Here is an 8,687-nt window from a genome sequence, read left to right as displayed (position 1 = left end):
GTAACAAGAATTGTAACTAACCCCAGGCAACAGCAGCTTTCTTACTGGTGACAAGGATCTGCATAGCCATCCTAAAATAATGATTAACCAGACCACAGCTTGACCAAGACTGCTTAACCATATATGTGTCTTGTCCTCTGCATCTGTTCCTTCCCTATTTAAACCTGAAGATCTTGTTGGTACCTCCAAAGGCAGGACACTTGGTTCCCCCATGTCCTTCCATTAAGGTCATCCTGAATAAATTTTTTTTCCTGCTTTTCACTTTGACCTTTTGCATCTGATTTTGGGGTGAGTGGTTGGACTCCACTGTTGGGACTATCTGAAGCCAGACCCCTCCTCTGTCCTAGGGCTTTGGTAACAGAAAAATAGCTGACAAAATATTAACAAGTTTGGTTACATTTCATTATTATGTTATGGGTGCTAATGTGTGATTCCCAGTTAAATTGAACTTTAATAGGTTAAAATTTTCTGTGACTCATGTAAAATCTGTACTTGGTCCAATTTCTCCTAGGATTTTGCATTTTATGTATCAATTTGTATGAAATTCTTTGACTATAAAGATATAAAGCCTATAAAATAACTGCTTTCTAATAGAGTTTCCTGGGTGTTTTCAACAGGTTGTTTGGGGTTTTTTTTTTGTTTTTTTGTTTTTTTTTTTTTTTTGTCATTTGTATTTTGTTTTAATCTAGCTAAACCTATGGATTTTTCTCTGTATTTTTAATTTTACGCTTGAAACTATTAATTACCATTAAATCAAAGACAGCCCATTTTTGAACATTTGTTCAAAGTTCTAACATTATAATTTTATATTTACCTCTTTAGTTCTCTATAATTTCATTTGTATATAAGGTGAAATTTGAATCTAATTTCATTGTTTTCCACACTTGAAATCAATTGTTTCTGGGTCACTTCTTAAATAGTTGATCATTCTCCCATCAATTTATGATTTCAACTCGATAAAGTTTTTCTTTTTCTTTTCTTTTTTTTTTTTTTTTTTTTGTAGCAGGAATTGAATTCAGGAGTGCTTAATCACTGAGCCACATCCCATTCCTTTGTATTTTCTATTTTAAGGCAGGGTCTCTCTAAGTTACTGGGGCATTGCTAATTTCCTGAGGATGGTCTCAAATTGATATTCTTCCTGTCTCAGCCTCTTGAGCCACAGGCATTACAGGAAGTGGCACCACTGTGCCGAGCAAGTTTTCATTTTGTAATCTGCCTTAATTTTCCTTCTTTTCCATTGCTCTTTTTCAAAGTGATGCTTTTAATTATTGCAGTAGAGGGGAAATTAAATATCTTCCATTTCCATCACTAGGATCATGGCTAAAGCCTCTATAACAAAAGACAGATTAACAAGAGAAAATTACATAAATTTATTTGTTTCATGTGATATGGGAGCCATCAGAAATTAAGACCTGAAGGAACAGATAATCTTGCGTATGTTCATGCTTAAGTTTGATGAAGAGTGAACAGTCAGGAAAAGTATGATTGGACAAAGGGGATATAAGATTTAATGGTAATAAAGAGGGAGGAACTTAGCTAGGCCAGATTCTTCACATTCTCCTTTGGGTCCTATGTCTTCAGAGAAAAAAAAAAATTGCTTTTCACCCAGTACAGGTGTAACAGTGCTCCACTTTATTCTTTGAATATAACCCTTGCTGCTCTGCCACTGTGATTTTTTTTTTTTAATGAACACTGAACACGTTCTCTTTCTCTTCCTCTCTCCCTTCTCCTCCTGAATTTTTCCCCCTCCCTAATCTCAGGGAAACAGGATTACCTTTCTTTTCTTCCTAGGCAGTGATCTGTCCTTGAGTACACACTAACCACAGGAATAAAGTAATGTTCAGACCTGGGGATGGCACCCAAAGATCTCAGAAATGACTATCTTCCAAATTAATAATTGAATTACAACTCTGACAGAGAACACATGAAATGTAGTCTTTGAACTATATTTTATTTTATTTTATTTTATTTTACCATACTTTGAACTATATTTTAAAAGCCCCCTGTCCTTGTGATGGGCAGAATCAAGGCCTCTGTGACAGGAGTCTCCTGTGCATCTCCTTTGCTTGGAAAGCAATAAAACAAACTCCTTTTTCCTTTTCTTTTCCAAAACCATATCCTGACTATTGGATTGGCATCAGGGACAAGGACCAAGTTTTCAGTAACAAATTTGGCACCCTAGATGGGACCCAAGAGCAGCCCCTGCTCTAGCTTTTTTGGGCAGGCCTGGTTCTCCAAAGAACCCCACTTCCATGCTGAGGATTCATGGTGCTGGTGAACTTGCTGAGAGCCAACTGCAGGAGAATTAGTGAGTTTGCCTTGGGTTGGTTGAACCAAAGGACCTGTTCCTGTGAGTAAAGAAAGGGACTGAAAGACTCTTCCAGCAGCTGCCAAAGCTCCTGTTGCTTCAGGGAATTTCAACTTGATCCGCTTTGAGAAAAAGAAAAGTGAACTCAGTAAAGTCAAGATACCCTTGGCCATCTGGTAAGTCTCCCGGTGTGCATGCTGAGACCCTTGATTCCACACTTTTGGTTCTTCTTTATGGGAACATCTGGTTCCTCTTTGTAGGGACATCTGTGGTGCCACTCATATAGGAGTCATGATTAAGTGGGATTCAAGACCTAGGGATATTTACTCCATTCTGGTCTGTTCTAGGTTCACATTCATGTGTTGGCCATGGGTTTGGGATTTCCCTCTGGTTGTCTGCCTGTGTTTTTGTTTGTGTCTGTCACTGCTCTTTTAAAGACATGGGCAATGATGTGTTCATCTTACTAATAGTCTCTTGAGAAGTGAGATCTTAGATGAATGGGCCATCTACAGTTATAAGCCTGTCTAAGACAAATATGTTTTATTATAACACAATTTGGCTTTTGGATATTTTTCTGGATTGTTATACAATCCTACAGCTGGAGTTGGTTTGTCAGAGATAAAATTCATGGAAGAGATTCTATATGTCCAGGCATTTATGTCATTACATGATAAGGGGTCTGAACAGTAAGAAACTAAGGTTAAGGTGTCAGAAGGCACTGCCTTTGTGTGCAAGGGTAGCAGGACTCCAGAAGAAAGGGTTTACAGAGATTTAAATCCTTTAAACACAGTCTTGGCACTCCCAGCACACTTTCTCAGCCTAGACCCAGGCAGCCACACATCACCTCACTGTGGGTCAAGGATACCAGCCCTAAGTTAGGAAGAAAAAAAGAAAAAGCTGCCTGTTCTGTAGAAAAGTGAGCAAAGAGAACCTGGCCTCTATCCTACTTTCCAGCCCCTTTTGCCCATGGAGTTGGAGGCTGTTAGCCACAAAGGACCATGGCAGTAGGTTCTAGTACTGTTAGTCTATGACCTGGGGACAGGAATTGTCTCCCCTTTAAGATCTGGTAGGAGGACACCACATTTGGCCAGGGGATATCCATCACTGGGGCAAAGCAATTCTTGTTATAACAGCATCCCATCAAATTAAATGCATGGGAAGACTGGCAGAATAAAAACGCATCCAGAAAAGAAAAAAAAAAAAAAAGACAGAAACTAAGACCAACTGATGTTTTGTTGGCAGCCTCTGCAAAGGTATCCTCAAGGAAGCCTAAAGAAAAGAATGAAAAGGACCTCCTTTGTTGAATATCTATATGCCTAGTGTGCCAGGGGCAGTGGCATGCACCTGTAATCCCAGCGGCTTACGAGGCTGAGGCAGGAAGATTGGAAGTTTGGAGCCAGCCTCAGCAACATAGCAAGGCCATAAACAACTCAGTGACACCCTGTCTATAAATAGAGTATGATAAAAGGGCTGGGGATGTGGCTCAGTCATTAAATACCTCTGGTTCAATACCTGGTACCAAAAATAAATAAAGAAATAAATAGATGTATATTTGTTACACACACACACACACACACACACACATCTAGTGCACAAAAAAGGCCCCAAAGGAAGCTCTGGGTACAATTGACAGTGGGAACTCTCTTAAAGTTGATGGCATTGTGATAATGTTAAGGGAGACAGATCAGGCTCAAAAATATCATGTGCTCCAAACCCTTGAATACAATCTGGGAGAAAAAAAATTAAGACACAATTTTTGTAATTCCAAATTGTCTGATCCCTCTCCTGGGATAAAATTTGTTGTGTAAATTAAATGCACAAATAACATTCATAAGGACTGTTTCAGAATATGAATTTAAGAAAGATAAAAGAAAGTTATAAGTATGGAAATATATTTTTGTATGAAAGATTAAAAGATAAAAGAAATGTTTATAGATGAGAAAGTATTTTTTCCGGTAAAGTAATATTCTTGTGCTGAAGTCCAAAATGAAAAAGAGGACCACAAAAAAGGAGGAGATAAAGTTTATGGAAGAGATTCTGTATGTACAGGCATTTATGCAGTTGCATGATAAGGAGTCTGAACAGTCAGAAACTAAGTTGAAGGTGCAACAAGTTGTGAATGTCTGAGTAAGTTGCAGAAGGTTTGAAGAAGGTATGTCTCAAAAAGTTTGTGTATGTGATTAAAGTGGCTATAATTAGCACCATCAGTTAAAGTTTTTTGAATTTTAATGTACTGATATGAAGCAAAGTCTGAAACATTAATTAGCTCTTATCTATCAAGATAATTTTTTTGTATGTTAGGTTTTATTACTTAGAGAAACTAAATCTTACATGGATTAGGTTTTGTACCTGTTTTAAAGACTTCTAAATCATTACTTCATACCTTATTAAATAAACAACTCTTATTTAAGGATTCAACAATATAATTGACACCCTAAATATATGTGATTAGATAATGTGTATACAGCTGAGAACTATATCTGTCTGAGCTTTGTTTAAGTGTTATTTAAAAGTTCATAAAATGAAAGTTTATCTAGGTTTGCTGGCAAGGTACATTGCATCTGACATAGAAGGCTCAAACTGGCATTTGAAGACCTGTCTTATCTGTTTGCTCTACTAAGTCTATTTCTGGTCATAAACATTGTTTCCCAAATGTATAAGAGACTTAAGGCTATCTTTTGATTTTTGCTAGTACTGTTAACACATGCAGACCTGTGATAAGTGTTACCTTATACTATGGATTCTAAATTTTACTTTAAGTTAAAATTAGTTAAATGTAAAGCTTAGGAGATCACTTTACCATATTAGGATGGCTCCAAAGTAGGCTAGAATTAAGTTTATTTAAAGTTACATTCAAAAGATAGATTGTTTTTTTGTTCACTGTGATCTCAAAGTGAACAGGGGATATAATAGAAAACTTAAGCAAAGGTTTGGGTGAATTGTAAAAGGTTTTTAGGTTTATAAATAGAGTCTTTCAAAAGTAAAACTTGTATGTAATTAAGTTGATAAATATATGGGTCTTTGTAGAGGCATCAAAAAATGTAGACATCAAAAATACAATAGTGTTCATTTTTTTGTTTTTCTTTTAAAACTTTATAACTGTTGCCTGTTCATGTTTTGCAGAAATACTACTGTTGACAGAACAACCTAAAGTAGTTTGATATAATAAGTGACTACCTATAGGACAGATAGGATAGAATGCTGACTTGCAGTATTAATACTGATTCCAACTAAAAGAAAGGGATAATTGTAAAATTATGAAGTTATAGTCCATTATTTCAAAACCAGTGGAACTGGCCTGATGGATATGTAAAATCAAAAACTTGGAGATCAAAGTCAAGGCAGTAAAAGAGCCAAGGAAAAAGCAGCCAACATTTTGACCCTTGCTCTCTATGTTCAGCCAGGACCCAGAGAATGATATGATACCTCTCTGGGCCCTACAACTCTGGTGAGTTACCTGATTTGCCAATCAGGGAGATTGAGAGGACCCTAGAGAACAGGAAGCCAACCAGTGCCCATTCTGCAAAGAGGCAGTTCCTTGGAAAGGGAAATGTCCCTGATGCTTCCAAGAGAAGCCATGTATGGTCATCAAGATGGTGATCCATCCTAGCAGATGGCACCACTGGTAGAGAAAATCTATAGGAACCAAGAGGCTTCACACACATCCCCAAGAGTGATCTCTGAGGAATTTTAGCTGATTCTTAATGGTAGATACAAACAAGGTCAGTTTTGACCTACTTGGTCTTAAACACCTGACAGGATAGTATAGCCTCAGCACACTCCTACATGGACATTTAAGACATTTAAAAAGGAAAGAAAATTTTGTTGTTGTTGTTGTTTTTAAAATTATCTTTCTTTTTTAAATGTAACTTAAGTTGTACACTTGTGTCAGCTTTACCAAAAGCAAGTAAAGCTATAGGCTATAAAGGAAGAGTTCTTGTGTGGGAGTGCCTAATACTAATGAACACAAAGGATTCTAGAGTCAGAGGTTTGCCCTGAGCCAAACTGAGCCTGATCTCATAGACCTACAAATCTTTCTAACCTCCTGTAACAGTGGTCCACTATATGCTTTGACAGTCCTTGCTGCTTTGCCACTGCTACTTATTTTTAAAATGGATATATTTGTTTTCTCTTCCTCCCCCAGCACCCCCGCCCAATCTCAGAAGAAATAGGATTACCTTTCTTCCTCATTTTAGGCAGAGTTGTCTGTCCTTGAATGCCCACCATAGGAATAAAATAATCCACATTTTGGGGATAGTGCCAGAAGATCTCAGAAATGACTATCTCCCAAATTAAAAGTGAATTACAACACTAACAGAGGACATGTGGAATGTAGCCTTTGAATCACCTCTTTAAAAGTCCCTGTTCTTAAAGATGGGGAGAATCACAGCCTCTGGAACAGGAGTCCCCTGTGCTTTTCCTTTGCTAGCAAAGCAATAAACCTTATTCTCAAAACCATATCCTTATTATTGAATTGGTATTTGGGACAAGGACCAAGCTTTCAGTAGCACTTCCTACATAAACTTGATATGTTTTTTACTGGTGTGATTATAAGTTACTGTCTTCATTGTTTTCAGAGACTGGCTAAGATACTAATTGTTTCTGTAGTCATTATTCATTTTTTTTTAAAGTAACACTTTTGCTGTCTTATTTTTGTCTTAGCATGATCCCCGCCCTATGTATGCCTTGTCCAGTGACCTGCCATCTGCCACTGTGGACCTCTGGACTGTCCTGATGCTGAATACCCTTAACTGTCCATGACCCATCTGATAGAGAAGAAGGACTTTGGGTCACTTTCCCCAACTTTACCTTCTTTCAGCAGGAAGCAGCTTGGAGATGTTTTCACCCATTTTTCCATAGAAATAAAATATAGAAATCAACAGTGGGGAAATGTAACAGTGATCCACATTATGCTTTGTATGTAGTCCTGCTGCTCTGCCACTGCAACTTATTTTTTAAATGAACATGTTTCTTTCTCTTCCTCTCTCCTTTTCCTCCTTACACTCTTCCCCTCCCTAATCTCAGGAGAAACTGAATTATCTTTATCCCCATTTTAGGCAGAGTTATCTGTCCTTGAGTACACCCAGCATAGGAATCAAAGTAATCCAGACCTGATTGCAGTACATTGAGCTCCATAGAGACAGCACTGGGGCAAGTGAGAGACGGATGGGCACTGGTGACCCTGTGCCTTGCTGAGGAAGAATAACTAAACATGGGCAAAGGAGATCCTAAGAGGCCAAGAGGTAAAATGTCATCATATGCATTCTTTGGGCAAACTTGCCGGGAGGAGCACAAGAAGAAGCACCCAGATGTTTCTGTCAACTTCTCAGAGTTTTCTAAGAAGTGCTCAGAGAGGTGGAAGACCATGTCTGCTAAAGAGAAAGGAAAATTTGAAGACAGGGCAAAGGTGGACAAGGCCCATTATGAAAGAGAAATGAAAACCTATATCCCTCCTAAAGGGGAAACAAAAAAGAAGTTCAGGATCCCAATGCACCCAAGAGGCCTCCGTCGGCCTTCTTCTTGTTCTGTTCTGAGTATCGCCCCAGAATCAAGGGAGAACATCCTGGCCTATCCACTGGTGATGTTGCAAAGAAACAGAGATGTGGAATCGCACTGCTGTGGATGACAAGCAGCCTTAGGAAAAGAAAGCTGCTAGGCTGAAGGAAAAATACGAAAAGGATATTGCTGCCTTCCGAGCTAAAGGAAAACCTGATGCAGCAAACAAGGGAGTTGTCAAGGCTGAAAAAAGGAAGAAAAAAGAAGGAAGATGAGGAAGATGAAGAAGATGAAGAGGATGAGGAAGAGGATGATGGTGAGGAGGAAGATGAAGAAGATGATGATGAAGAAGATGATGATGATGAATAAGTTGGTTCTGGCACAGTTTTTTTTTTCCTTGTCTATAAAGCATTTAACCCTCCTGTACACAACTCACTCCTTTTAAAGAAAAAAATTGAAATGTAAGGCTGTGAAAGATTTATTTTTAAACTGTAGTGTCTTTTTTTCTATAGTTAACACACTACAGAATGTGTCTTTAGATAGCCCTGTCCTGGTGGTATTGTCAATAGCCACTAACCTTGCCTGGTACAGTGTGGAGTTGTAATAAAGCAGGTTCTTGTTGGTGCATAGCACAAATTAGTTGTATATGGGCACGGTAGTTTTTCATCTTCAGTTGTCTCTGATGCAGCTTATACGAAATAATTGTTGTTCTGTTAACTGAATACCAATCTGTAATTGAAAAAAAAAAGAAGTTGCAGCTGTTTTGTTGACATTCTGAATGCTTCTAAGTAAATACAATTTTTTTTATTAGTTAAAAAAAAAGTAATTCAGACCTTGGGGATGGACCAGAAGATCTCAGAAATGACTATCTCCCAAATTAACA

The 8,687-nt window shown here is 38.0% G+C and overlaps 1 pseudogene; it reads left to right on the top strand.

Moving 5' to 3' along the window:
• Positions 1-7,496: 7,496 nt before the first annotated feature.
• Positions 7,497-8,386, top strand: LOC124079948 (high mobility group protein B1-like; annotated as a pseudogene).
• Positions 8,387-8,687: the final 301 nt, after the last annotated feature.

This window comes from Marmota monax, unplaced genomic scaffold (genome assembly GCF_021218885.2).
Source record: "Marmota monax isolate L192 unplaced genomic scaffold, Marmota_monax_Labrador192_F-V1.1 WCK01_AAM20220418_F8-fsc00015, whole genome shotgun sequence".
In the NCBI taxonomy this organism is placed as follows: domain Eukaryota; kingdom Metazoa; phylum Chordata; class Mammalia; order Rodentia; family Sciuridae; genus Marmota; species Marmota monax.
This window is presented reverse-complemented; position numbering and strand designations above follow the sequence as displayed.